Here is a 13,754-nt window from a genome sequence, read left to right as displayed (position 1 = left end):
CGCACGGCACACAGCTAGCTGTGCGCGTTAATTTATTTATCCGGTGCGCGCATGCATGCGCATTGGGTCTATCGTCAGAATTAAACGCCTATTGGCCATGCGCAGAAGTCATGACTAAAAGTTAAACACGACTTGCGCAGAACTTAAACAGTTTAGTTAAACACGACTTAGACAGGACTTAAACAGTTGTTTAGTTAGACAAGACTTAGACACTACTTCAGAATACAAAATTTATTAAACAGGACTTAGACATGACCTCGCGTTAAAGTCGTGTCTAACTAAACAGTCGTTTAACTTAAGACATGACTAAGGGCGCGTTTATCTAGGCTTGCCATTAGATATGTACATATCGTACCCCACTATCGAAACCCCCTACTATACGATCGTGATTTGCGGGATGTCGCGTTTATCTACACTTCACGATTCACAATAAAGGCCTTGTCTCTTCGCAGCTGCTCAGCTCCGTTTGACCCGGGAAGCAGACAGTTTCTCGGAGGTCAACTTCACACGTATGCTTGTACACAACACCTGTGTGGTCCTATTTGTATGTGAGGTACAAAACAGCTTTGCGTTTATCGATCTCTCAGAAACGTGATTCTGGCTGTATGTCACATACAAAACGCACCTTTTTGCGTCTTTTGATATGCCCATATCTAAAGACGTTTGAAAAAGGCTTTGCGTTTATCTACTTCTAAATTTGCCTGAAAGACGTTTGAGAAACCTGATTCTAGCCAAAATTTGCTAGATAAACGCAACCTATGTTAGACACAACTTCAGAATACGGGCCGTTGTATTTATGTAATTCAGCATTATGAATGAGGCCTCATTATTTCCATTTGTATTTATTTTTGTGATATGTTCATTTCTGGAATTTTATGCAATGTAATTGTTTTTTTGTTTTTTTTTCTATTTGTATTTCAGTTTTGACTGTTCTTTAGAGACTTGGTTAGTACCGGTAAGTTGATATTAGTTGTTAATAGAGAGTAAGTTGATCTGCTTAAGAAGGCTGAAGTCAAGTAGTTTTTAAATTAAAGCTACGATGGAATGAAACAGATCTGCATAATTGGGAACATAATTGAACGCGGAATAGGAAAGCTATGGCTTAATGAAATTTTCTATATAACATTTTTGACACTTTCGTAAGTATGTAACATCATTTTGTGGACAATTCTCAATACTCTTTCATTGGGTGTTGCCAAAATTTGAAGAGAATCCATGAATTATGTAAGGAGTTGATAAAGAAGAACAAGTTTGTTTGTTTTTAAACACCTAGTGCAAATGATAGATGTATTTTGATTTTAGTCCAATGCAATACATATAGTACAGCTGACCTTGCCTTAGTCGAACTTGGATAAGTCAAAAATTGCTATGGTTGAAAGTCTACACGTAGCCCAACCTGTTTTGTCCTATTATTTTATGATCGTCCTAAATCAAAATTTGTCTAAGTTAAAGCTATTTTATGGGTCCCAAAAGATTTGAGTTAGGCCATTAATTTTTTTTTACATGTTTAGCGTCCCCGCCCGCTTCATTTTGGGGGGGGGGGGGGGGGCCTCCTTTCTTTTCTTTTTTTTCTTCTTTTTTTTAATACAATTTTGATGATGGCTAGGTGGCTTCCAAAAGAATGAATGGAATCTTGATACATATTTGTACTGCCCTCATGCTATCTGAAAGAAACCTATCAGGATGGATAATTAATGTAGGTGACCTTTGGGGAAAAATCAATTGTAGCATGTTAATTTAGCATCAAAAGTACATACGGTAGGTAGTGTTTTGTCAAGTCCAGGGCCCTGTGGTATAAAACTATTGTATCTTTACAATTAATGGTATCTCTGCAAACACTGCTTAGCTAATAAAAATCAAGAAATCAATGGTATTTACCATAGTTTGTAGAGATATCATTAATTGTAAAGATACGATAGTTTTATGCAATGGGGCCTTGATGGTTGATATGTATGACATACTGAATTGTTATAATGAGGTTGGACTGTATTATGAAATGTTTGAGTGACATCAAAGTATGCAAATTAGTTGTTACCAAAGTTGAATTTGTGATGCAATCTAACTTGGTTTATTTAATTGTTTGTTTTTTATATTTTTGTCATGTTTTACTTGTACTTTTTATTTTTTGTTTTGATGACAGGTGCTTTGGACTTTGACAGGGGCTTTGGACTTTGACGGAAGAAAGTTTTTGGAGTGTAGGTATACCGAGTGTCTAAAAAAATCAAAGTTGAAACTTTTAAATATTCTGCCAAATAAATAAAAAATGTGAAACATTCTCGGGAAATTGTCATATGTATGGATGGGTGAAGCTCTTGTCTATCATATGATGCCAACACATGTGATAATAATTCATACTTGGATGAGCACTGGCCACTTTTGTACAGGGTATGAAAATTAGATTGTGCAAGATTTGGCTGTTCAATTTGGCTGAGCGAGAAGTCCCCAAGCATAACAATTGTTAATGATCTGATGAATTTATGATTAATTACGATGGATATGGGTTTGTGCTGTGTGTGATGTGTCCACCTCTTGCCCCACCCCACCCAACTTCATTTAAAGGAGAATGAAACCCTGATTGTTATGCCTCCGTTACGAAGTAGCCGGAGGCATTATGTTTTCGGGTTGTCCGTCCGTCTGTATGTACGTACGTACGTCCCGTTTTCGTGATCGCGTTATCTGAAGAACCGATTGATGGATTTGTGCCAAACTTTGGTCATGTATGTATCTTGCAGAGCCGATGAACTGATTAGATTTTGGGATTACGAGGTCAAAGGTCACAGGGCTCATTATGTATGCAAAAACAGCTCGTGATCGCGTTATCTGAAGAACCGATTGATGGATTGCTGCCAAACTTAGGTCATGTATGTTACTTGCAGAGTCGATGAATTGATTAAATTTTGGGGTCACGAGGTCAAAGGTCAAAGGCCACAGCGCACATTATGTATGCAAAAACAGCTTGTGATCGCGTTATCTCAAGAACCAACCGATGGATTCCTGACAAAATTAGGTCATGTATGTTACTTGCAGAGCCAATGAACTGAGTAAATTCTTGGTTCATAAGGTCAAAGGTCATGGGCTCATTATGTATGCAAAAATAGCTTGTAATCACGATATTCTGAGAACCTGTTAATGGATTACAATTGAATTTGAATTCGAAAAATTTCTTCTGTCTTGGTTTGTAAAATTGCTTTATGACGGAGGCATCATTTTCGACTGCACGCAGTCGAATTCCATCTAGTTAAAATATAGATTCGGCCTGGATAGATATCACATAGTCCCATATACATCTTTCTGTGTACAGTGCTTTTAATTTACCAAAACTGGGCAAAATTTTGTATCATTTTGATGATTCCAGAACCTTGCAGTACACACCAATACTTATAGATGATCAAACTTTTCTGATCGATTCCACAACGTTTCTTTTCACAATGCAATTGAATTGCATGACCAGAAATGGTCTATACCTTTAATAATATAATTTTAATTATTATACAAATACGATACAGTGGATTCTAACTAGACATACAATGTTTGTTACAGGTGGATTTGGTGGATGAGGAGGAGGACGCTGTTTCGGTGGACGAGGCGGCGGTGGACGCGGAAGGGGAGAATTCGGCGGAGGAAGGGGACGAGGAGGTATGTCTTGTTTATTTTCACCATCTTTGGAACGGTAGTTACTAAGGACTTTGATGGATGAAAATTATCATCACAATATGATTGATTTCAATCCAAACAGATAAGATCATTCTCGATTTTCATGCCTCCACTACAAAGTAGCCAGAGGCATTACTCTCAAACTGAAATAGCTTGTAATCAAAATATTCTGAGAACCTGATAATGGATTACAATCAAACTTGATAATGGATTACAATCAAACTTGAATATTAAAAATTGCTTCCGATTTGGTTTGTAAAATCGCTCTATAGCGGAGGCATCATTTTCGACTGCACGCAGTCTAAGTTCCATCTAGTTAGTCTTATTGTGTTAATCAAAAGTTAAATAATTATTATTCTGTGTGTGTCGCGTAGTCCCACATACATCTTTCTGTGTACAGTGCTTGTAACTTTACCAAGACTGGGTCAAATCTCATCATTTTGATGATCCAGATCACACCAATACTTATATGCTAGCTGAGCAACCTTTTCTGATCGATTCCACAACGTTTTTTTCACAATGCAATCGCATGACCAAAACTGGTCTTTGCCTTCAAAGGTACTATGTCCCATTTGCAGGCCAACAAAATGAAAAGGTTAAATTTCAACAGCATTTGAAAGATAATACTAATTTAGAACTTCCCTAAAAAAAGGGGGGCTTGAAAATGTCTTTAAGTTGGAAAATAACGACTATTAGTTGTCAAATCGACTTAAGAGCTATAGAGCCAGTAAGTAATGGTCTGATTTTCAGACCATTGTACCGAATGGTCGTACATTTTATGCTGCGCAAAGATTCAATCAGTTTAATTTTGGCCATTACAAGCAGAAGTGGGATATTGATGTTGACAAATGCTCATATACCCTTTACAGCTCATTTTATGTACATGTATGTTATTTCCAAAGAAGAAAAAAGCTAGTGAGTCACTCAATAGTGTCTGACAGTGAAGCTAATGTAGCAAGTAAACGGGTTTCTTTGCATAATTTGAATATTAGGACACTGCTAACGTTTAAACTTCACAGATAGGACATACATGACATATTCATAATTCCTATAAAGTTCTACAGAATTTGATTGTGGCTGCAAAAGGGACATAGTATCTTTAAGCATTGAATGAGGGCTCACTATTTGTATTTATTTTTGTAATATAATCATATTGGTATTTTATGAAATGCAATTGTTTTTTTCTTTTCTTTTTTTCTTTCAGGTTATTGACTGTTTTCAAGATTGCTGAGAGTTGCAGAGAGTAAGTTGATCTGCTTAAGAAGGCTAAAGTCAAGTAGTTTTAAAATAAAGCTACAATGGAATGAAACAGATCTCCATAATTGGGAACATAATTGAACGCGGAATAGGAAAGCTATGGCTTAATGAAATTTTCTATGACACTTCCGTAGGTATGTAACATAATTTTGTGGACAATTCTCAATACTCTTCCATTGGGTGTTGCCAAAATTTGAAGAGAATCCTTGAATTATGTAAGGAGTTGATAAAGAAGAACAAGTTTGTTTGTTTTTAAACACCTAGTGCAAATGATAGATTGTTGGAGAAGTCGAGCAGGCTGTAGAGCCCCAGCGATGCCTGGGCGGTGACCTGTCGATTTCCCGTCGGTGGCCGGTCGATTTTAGGTAAAAACTGGGCGAATTCGCGGAGCTTTTTCGCGCGGTGTCCCGGCAGTGACCGACCGATGACCCTCCGATTGCCGGGCGGTCTCCCACCAGCCACCGGCTGATTTTAAAGAAATTGCCTGGCGGCCGGCCAGTGATCGGCGGGGCTCCAAAATACGCTCGGTGCCTGGCCGTTCGCCGCCCGGGCACCGAAATAATCGAGCGTTCGCCGCCGAGCAATTTAGGTCAAAAATCGAAGGCGCTAGGGTCAAAGGCTGCCGACCTATTTTGGACTCGCCGCCAGGTGACCGACTGATCTCCCAGCGGCGACCGGGCGGCGACTGCTCGACAGCCTTTGACCTAGGGGCTTCGATTTTTGACCTAAATCGCTCGACGGTGAACGCTCGATTAGGCCGGCGTCCGGGCGGCGACCGGTCGCCGAGCGATTTTAGGTAAAAACTGGGCGAAATCGCGGAGCTTTTTCGCGCGATGTCCCGGCAGTGACCGACCGGTGACCCTCCGATTGCCGGGCGGTCTCCCACCAGCCACCGGCTGATTTTAAAGAAATTGCCCGGCGGCCGGCCAGTGATCGGCGGAGCTCCAAAATACGCTGGGTGCCTGGCCGTTCGCCGCCCGGGCACCGAACTAATCGAGCGTTCGCCGCCGAGCAATTTAGGTCAAAAATCGAAGGCGCTAGGTCAAAGGCTGCCGACCTATTTTGGACTCGCCGCCCAGTGACCGACTCATCTTCCAGCGGCGACCGGGCGGCGACTGCTCGACAGCCTTTGACCTAGGGGCTTCGATTTTTGACCTTAATTGCTCGACGGTGCACGCTCGATTAGGCGGCGTCCGGGCGGCGACCGGTCGCCGAGCGATTTTAGGTAAAACTGGGCGAAATCGCGGAGCTTTTTCGCGCGGTGTCCTGGCAGTGACCGACCGGTGACCCTCCGATTGCCGGGCGGTCTCCCACCAGCCCCCGGCTGATTTTAAAGAAATTGCCCGGCGGCCGGCCAGTGATCGGCGGAGCTCCAAAATACGCTCGGTGCCTGGCCGTTCGCCGCCCGGGCACCGAACTAATCGAGCGTTCGCCGCCGAGCAATTTAGGTCAAAAATCGAAGGCGCTAGGTCAAAGGCTGCCGACCTATTTTGGACTCGCCGCCCAGTGACCGACTAATCTTCCAGCGGCGACCGGGCGGCGACTGCTCGACAGCCTTTGACCTAGGGGCTTCGATTGTTGACCTAAATCGCTCGACGGTGCACGCTCGATTAGGCCGGCGTCCGGGCGGCGACCACCCGGTCGCCGAGCGTAGTCTGGGCGGCGAGTGAAAGTGAGCAGGCGCCGCCCCGAATTTTAACTCCGCGCTAAAACTTCAGCAGCGACCGAGCGATGCCTTAAAAACGAGCGGTGACCGGGCAAAATTGGCTAAAAACTCGCCGCTCGGCCGCCGAGCAGGCTAATTTTGGGTAATGTGACTACCGTATTTGCCGGCGTAAAGGCCGCAGTATTATTGGAAGAGAAAATATCAAAAAGTCGGGGTGCGGCCTATGCGGCGAAAGAGTAATTTTTTTTTTTTTTTTTTTTTTTAGTTTCGATTTATGGCGCTATGCCTGGCAATGTCTCCCAGCTCAGTAATCAGTGTGTTGACTCACCACTCGGAAACTACAACAACAACACAAAAATTGTCTGTCATTTTGGTTTGAAAGTAATCTTTCTAATAGATCTCAATATGTAGTTTATAATAATAATTCCTCAATTTTTTTGTCTATAACAAATGGTGTACCACAAGGTTCTATCCTACGAGCTCCTTGATGATTTCTCAAGAATTGCCCAGACGTGTCTATTGAATTTAATTAATTTTTTTTCTATTCCTTTCTGTCTTTTGCAGGACCGAGGGTGGTACACTCCAAAGAACTCTCCAAAGAACTCTCCAAAGAACTCTCCAAAGAACTCTCCAAAGAACTCTCCAAAGAACTGTCCAAAGAACTCTCCAAAGAACTCTCCAAAGAACTCTCCAAAGAACTTGCACTTAAACTTGCACTTGAACTTACACTTGAACTTACACTTGCACTTGAACTTACACTTGAACTAGCACTTGCACTTGAACTAGCACTTGAACTTGAACTTGCACTTGAACTATCTTGAACTATCTTGAACTATTTTGAACTATCTTGAACTATTTTGAACTATCTTGAACTCTCCAAAGAACTTGCACTTGAACTTGCTCTTGAACTTACACTTGAACTAGCACTTGAACTTGAACTATCTTGAACCTTGAATCTGAAACATACTGAATGAAACTTGAATCTGGAAATCTTGAATCGAATCAAAACTGGAACAGAATATTTCTAAAGATTGTATTGCCATTTTTAGAAGACATAATTATTGTCAATTATAAAGAAATTATTGGCAGTTTCTAGAAGGAATTAAAAGTAAACTGAAATAAAAAGAAGAACAGTAGAGGGAAAGGAATCTAACTCTAATTCCTGGAACTTGATAAGACCATACTTACAGTTGAAAGCAGTAATATTGTAAATCTTGGGAAGAAAAAAAAGAGGTATACATTTTAAAGAGTAAAGTAGATTGGAAAAGTAGTCGTTCAAGATAAATATTGGAAGTTCGAAGGACTGTATTGCCATTTTAGAAGACATAATTATTGTCAATTACAAAGAAATTATTAGCAGTTTCTAGAAGGAATTAAAAGTAAACTGAAATAATAAAAGAAGAATAATAGAGGAACAGGAATTTAATTCTAATTCCTGGAACTTGATAAGACCATAATTACAGTTGAAAGCAGTAATATTGTAAATCTTGGGAAAGAAAAAAAGAGGTATACATTTTAAAGAGTAAAGTAGATTGGAAAGTAGTCGTTGAAGATAATATTGGAAGTTTTAAGGACTGTATTACGATTTTAGAAGACAAAATTGCTGTCAATTAGAAACAAAATCTTGGCAGTTTCTAGAAGGAATTAAAAGCAAAGTGAAATAAAAAGAAGAACAATAGAGAAAAAGCAATCTAATTCTAATTCCTAGAACTTGATAAGACCTCTATTAGAATTCAAAACAGTAGTATTAGTAATCTTGGGAAAGTAAAAAGAGCGTATACACAGCAAAGAATAAAGAAGATTGAACAAAATAGTGTGAAGAAGGCAATATTGCAAGTTTGAAAGACTGTATTGCCATTTTAGAAGACATAATTACTGTAAATTAGAAAGAAATTATTGGCAGTTTCTAAAAGGAATTAAAAGCAAACTGAAATAAAAAGAAGAACAACAGCGAGAAAGCAATTTAATTCTAATTCCTAGAACTTGATAAGACCATAATCACAAAAAATTTGTGTCAATATATAGAGTCCTAGAAAAGTGAGCGTGGTTGATTGTAAAGAGAAAAGGAAAGAAATCCTTCGATATATAGTGTTCAGAATTTTAAAAATAAAAGTAAGCTTGATTGCAGAGAGAGTAAGAAAGAAGATTGGGTCAGGATATATATATAGTTTTAAAAATATAAGTGAGGTTGATTGATTTGAGAGAGAATAAGAAAGATATTTTGGTCAGGATATAAAGTGAACCTGTTTGCAGAGAGAGAGTAACAAAGAAATTAGCAATTTGGGAACTTATATAGGCCTACAATACATTTAGGCTATTAATGACCTACTCATAATTTTAATAAAAAACGCCATCTTGAGACAAAAACATTATAGCTCCTTAACACAGTACAAGCTAGTGTATATAAAGCTAGGCTATTGAAATACCATAGAGTTTAATATCAGTAAGGATTAGTTTTTCATAATTCACAATAGGAATATTTAAATAAAAGACTATTGGAGTAAGGAATATATACAGAACATTATATATCAAAGTTACAGAACCGTTAATTGTAGACTTGTAATTATTAACCAGAACTGTTGCAAGTATATAAGCAAAATTTACCATGATGGATACAATTGAATTTAAGAAAACACTTGATGAAATCATGAATATACTGACTAGTTGTGCATTGGTGACCAACCCAAAGCTTAATGAATGCTGTATCTGTAACAATGAAATCAAAGAAAATGAAAGTGATGCAAGATGTGACTGTTGTAGTAAGCATTTTCATGTGACATGTATGGGATTCCCTTGTGAAGACAGACTGAGTGACCTGACATTGATCTGGATTTGTTCATTTTGTGGAAATAACAACATGGCTCATCGCATGTTTGATCAAGTATGCATCCCTTCTCATTTCAATAGATACGAACTTCTTGGTGATCATGATGAACACTGTTACTTGGATTTGAACCAATCAAGGACCCTATCAAGTACGACCAACAAAAGAAAATGTGGCAGATCAAAGAAGAGGTATGGTAAAAAGGGAAAGAAAACCAATCGATTGAGAGGAACACAACATCATATAACTGACAGGAAAACAAATGAGTCTGATAGACATAATCCTTTGGCTATGGAAAATTCATCCCAAATAGAACACGAAGAGATGCAAAATGAAAAATTTGAGGATGACTGGGTAATTGTGAAATCAAGGAAGACGAAATGGGTGGAGAAACTAAAATCAAGAAAATTGTATCCCAAATCAATAGATGATCATCAAACAGACAGGAAAATCAGAAGAAAATCGGTGAATGGCAAAGTCTTAGAACCTGGTGTAACTTACATCGGCAAAGCAATGAAGACATTCTATGAAAGCCATAGCAGAAAAAAAAAGGAAGACCGAAAGAAAGTTGATTGTAAAGAAAAGAAGGTGAAATCCGAGAAAAAAGATATCAGTGTTCAATCTTACACAGAAACTCTTTTAGGTTTATATGCCTACAGTGTGCAGTCCCCACATGCAATGAAGTTGTATAATGACATGTGTGTGCAAAGTGAAACAGCACAAACACGATCCTGGGCAGACATAGCAAGCAATTTGCCAACTCAATCTAGAACAGATACATGTGTTGATATCGATGTATGTACTTGTAATCTTTTTGAACAGATCAAGGATTTGCGAAAGTACAGAGTTCATGCTGGTGGCAAGAAAAAAGAAGCAAAGAACAAGAAAGGTCGAGCAAGGAACAAGAAAGGTCAGTCTTCCAAAGGGAAAAAAGGTACTGATGGAAATCACTCTTCTGATAAATCGGAGATTAGATTTGACAAAGATGAAGGAATAGAATTAGCAGTAAAGAATGAGAAGCAGGATACAAAGATATCGATGAATGCAGGTGACCAAGGACTTGATACAAATACATGTAAAAATGATACACACTCAGACCAGCATATTTGCAATATGAAAGACAACAAAGGTTCAGATGGAGTTGTGCAGGACGATTCAAAGAATAATCTGTTGAAATCAAATTTTGATGAAAATGGGGAAATTGAAACGGACGATGATAGTGGCAGTGATGTTCATATACCAGTGAAACGTTCGTGTGCAAGAAATTGTATAGAATCTGATAGTGATACAGACACAAGTCCTGGATGTGATTTATGCGATAGAAGTGTTTTACCAGAACGCAATATGCCTTTGAATGTTTGTGATAGACCAAAAGATATGCCCATAAATGAACCAGTAGACAATGTCTGTGAATCGGTATTGGAAAATGATGATATGATGAAAAATGATTTTTCAGATGTTTCAGATGGTGTACAAGAAGATGCAGTGTTTGACAATGACCTGGAGAATAGAAGCTTTGATACAGTAAAAGATGGTACAGACAATGATACTGATATGTCATTTAATGATCATGCTCATTCAAGGAATCCTTTAGAATCTTCTTCAGATTCAAATATCAAAGATGAAGACATTGAAAAGGCAATAGATGCTAATATGTACACATGTACTGATGAAACAGAAACAGAAGTTGAATTTGTAGCAGATCTTGGATTACGTGACAGACCAGATAAAGATTTTAAATTTGTACCCCTCCAGAATAATGACAAACGGAACATTTGTTCAAAACTGAATATCAGATATATAGGCAAAGGCTGTGATTCAAGGTTAGATAGAAATAGCTGTATTGGAGTTCCTTTACAGAGTAAACAAATTACTGGTGATGGCAATTGTTTCTTTCGTGCAATTTCCTATGTAATTTCTGGAACTGAGCGTAATCATGCAATTCTAAGAAATGCCACTGTGAAACATTTATTGCAAACCAAGGACATGTTTAGTAATACATTCAGGCAAGAATATAGAACAGTCAGAGAATATGTTTTGAAACGTAGAATAAAGGAAGACGGAACGTGGGCTACAGACACTGAAATTAGCGCTTTAGCAAATTTAATCGATACTGATATTTATTCATACAATGACCAAGTACCATGTTGGCAATTGTTCTCTGCAAAGAAACCTGGAAGAATAAATATTGTAACATCTGATAAGGGAATTTATATACTGTACACAGGAAATGTTCATTTTAATGTTGTTGAATCTGTAGATTTTGTCAATTTCAATTCATTGGAACAGACAAGAACAACTAAAGAAGATAGAACGTCAAAGAGAACTTTGCCATGTCCATCAATTCAGGCTGATGTTAAAGTAAAGCATGAGTTCAAAAAGTGTAGATCCAAGGCGCAGATAGAGGAAGAAATTGATGAAGTAGTGGATAAGTCTCCTGAAACATTTCAAAACCATGTTGATCCAAAGGGAAAAAAACGTAGGCTCACGTTGGAGACTGGTACGATAAATCACGATGAGAGGAAAGGTACTGCAAATCTTTTGGACATGACATATGAACAGTGTGCAAGTAATCAGTCTGAATCAGTCGTTCACAACGAACGTAACACCAAGGACGAAACCCTTGAAAGTGATCACAAAGACAAATGCACGAGAGTCGATACACAAATAACGCTTGTTGCCCAAGGGACATTCAATCAAGGTGATACAAGATTTGGTGACTTAAGTGGAAAGCAGTGTGTTACCAATTCACTTTCTGCACTGTTGTATAGCAAGGTAAAAAATGCCAATGATTGGAAAAGTACAGATCTAGACAGGATTTTGAATAACGGTAATGAATTATATTGTTACATACGGCGATCCACTTCACTCGACAACCAATACTTATTGATATCTGATCTATTTGAATATTTGGATGCGTACAATGAATTGTTTAACATAGTATGCCGTGAACCAGTCACTGGATTGTTAGATGGAGATGAATTGATATTGGCCCAGTCTCTTTCGATGACATTGAAGCAAGCACTCGAAAAAGAACTCTGTACTGATTCTGATGCATGTTTTGTGACATTTGCTAGAAGTACTTTCATTGTATTATCTGGTCAAGATGGTTTTTTTATATTTGATTCACATTCCAGAAGCAGTCGAGGTTTCCTGATTTGTAACGGACACAGTGTTGTACTTCGTACTCAAAGCTGGCAAGGTGTGTACAAGCATTGCATGAGGTTAGCAAAATCAATGGGATGCCCCCTGCACACCGAATATGAAGTAACTAGTGTATGTGCTAAAGCAACTTCCGGTAAGAATGAAACCTTGAAAGGCTATCCACAGTTACAGGATTTTGTTTGTAATCCAATTCCTTCGTCAAATACACACAGTGAAAGTCAGTCTGGAAGCTCTGGATGTTCCATACATTGTGAAAGCTTTGATGAAGTTCAAATATTGGATGAGAGTGTTTCCCCACAAAAGATGATTGATAACCCAAATGTATTTCTCTTCCCTGAAAAAGCAAATGAAACGATCAGTCATGATGTACATTATAACGGTCAGGAATTGAAACTGAAGAGTGTGACAATTACCTTAACGAAACTAAAAGAACCACCGCTGAATAAAAGTTGTCTTTTGAAAAGAAATGACTCTATCAAGACAGAATATGTAAATGAACAAAATGGAGATTTCAAAAATTGTACTAAATGCGGGAATGACTCTGATAGATTAAATTTAGTGAACAAAGTTCAGAATTCCAACTCTATCTTAAGCAGAAAACGAAAATTGAGTAACATTGAAAATGATGCAAAAGTCGATGTTGACCTTGGTAATGAAGTTCGAAAAACCAAATTGGTAAAAATGAATGAGAACGACAGCTTAAGAATTGATGCAAGCGAATGTGCTGATAGTAATGATGAATTAATAATAATTGGAGAAGTTCATGTTGGAAATGTAGACCATGGAAAGAAAAAACGTAAACACAGACAAAGTTCTAATCAAAGAAGGGAGCGCAGTAGACAGCTTATGAGAGAAAAACGAGCCTTGACCAAAGATGAAATAATTAAGAAAAAGGAAAAGTGTCTTCACAATGCGCAAATGAGGAAAATTAAATCGAAGAATAAATATCAAAATGATTTAACCTATAACATGGAAAAAATAAATGAAGTAAAACAAAGACAAAAAGAGAATTACAACACTAATTTATCACACAAAATAAAGCAAGGAGCTTATGTGAAACAAAGGCAAAAAGAAATGTATAAAGAGGATTCAAATTTCAGGAACATACAGCTAAATATTATGAAAACCAAATATCATTCTGATTTATGTTATAAAAAGAAAATTTTGTATAGAAATAAACAAAAATAT

At 38.0% G+C, this 13,754-nt stretch overlaps 1 long non-coding RNA gene across 1 annotated transcript; it reads left to right on the top strand.

Moving 5' to 3' along the window:
* The first annotated feature begins 876 nt into the window (after positions 1-876).
* Positions 877-7,209, top strand: LOC115927330. The gene is made up of 5 exons (XR_004065567.1): positions 877-955; positions 2,141-2,195; positions 3,541-3,636; positions 4,859-4,897; positions 7,142-7,209. It is a non-coding gene; the product is annotated as an uncharacterized LOC115927330 (long non-coding RNA).
* Positions 7,210-13,754: the final 6,545 nt, after the last annotated feature.

Source organism: Strongylocentrotus purpuratus, unplaced genomic scaffold (assembly GCF_000002235.5).
Source record: "Strongylocentrotus purpuratus isolate Spur 01 unplaced genomic scaffold, Spur_5.0 spur5_scaffold_20, whole genome shotgun sequence".
NCBI classification, from domain to species: domain Eukaryota; kingdom Metazoa; phylum Echinodermata; class Echinoidea; order Camarodonta; family Strongylocentrotidae; genus Strongylocentrotus; species Strongylocentrotus purpuratus.
The sequence above is the reverse complement of the archived record's forward strand: the minus strand, read 5'-3'. Positions and strand labels throughout refer to the sequence as shown.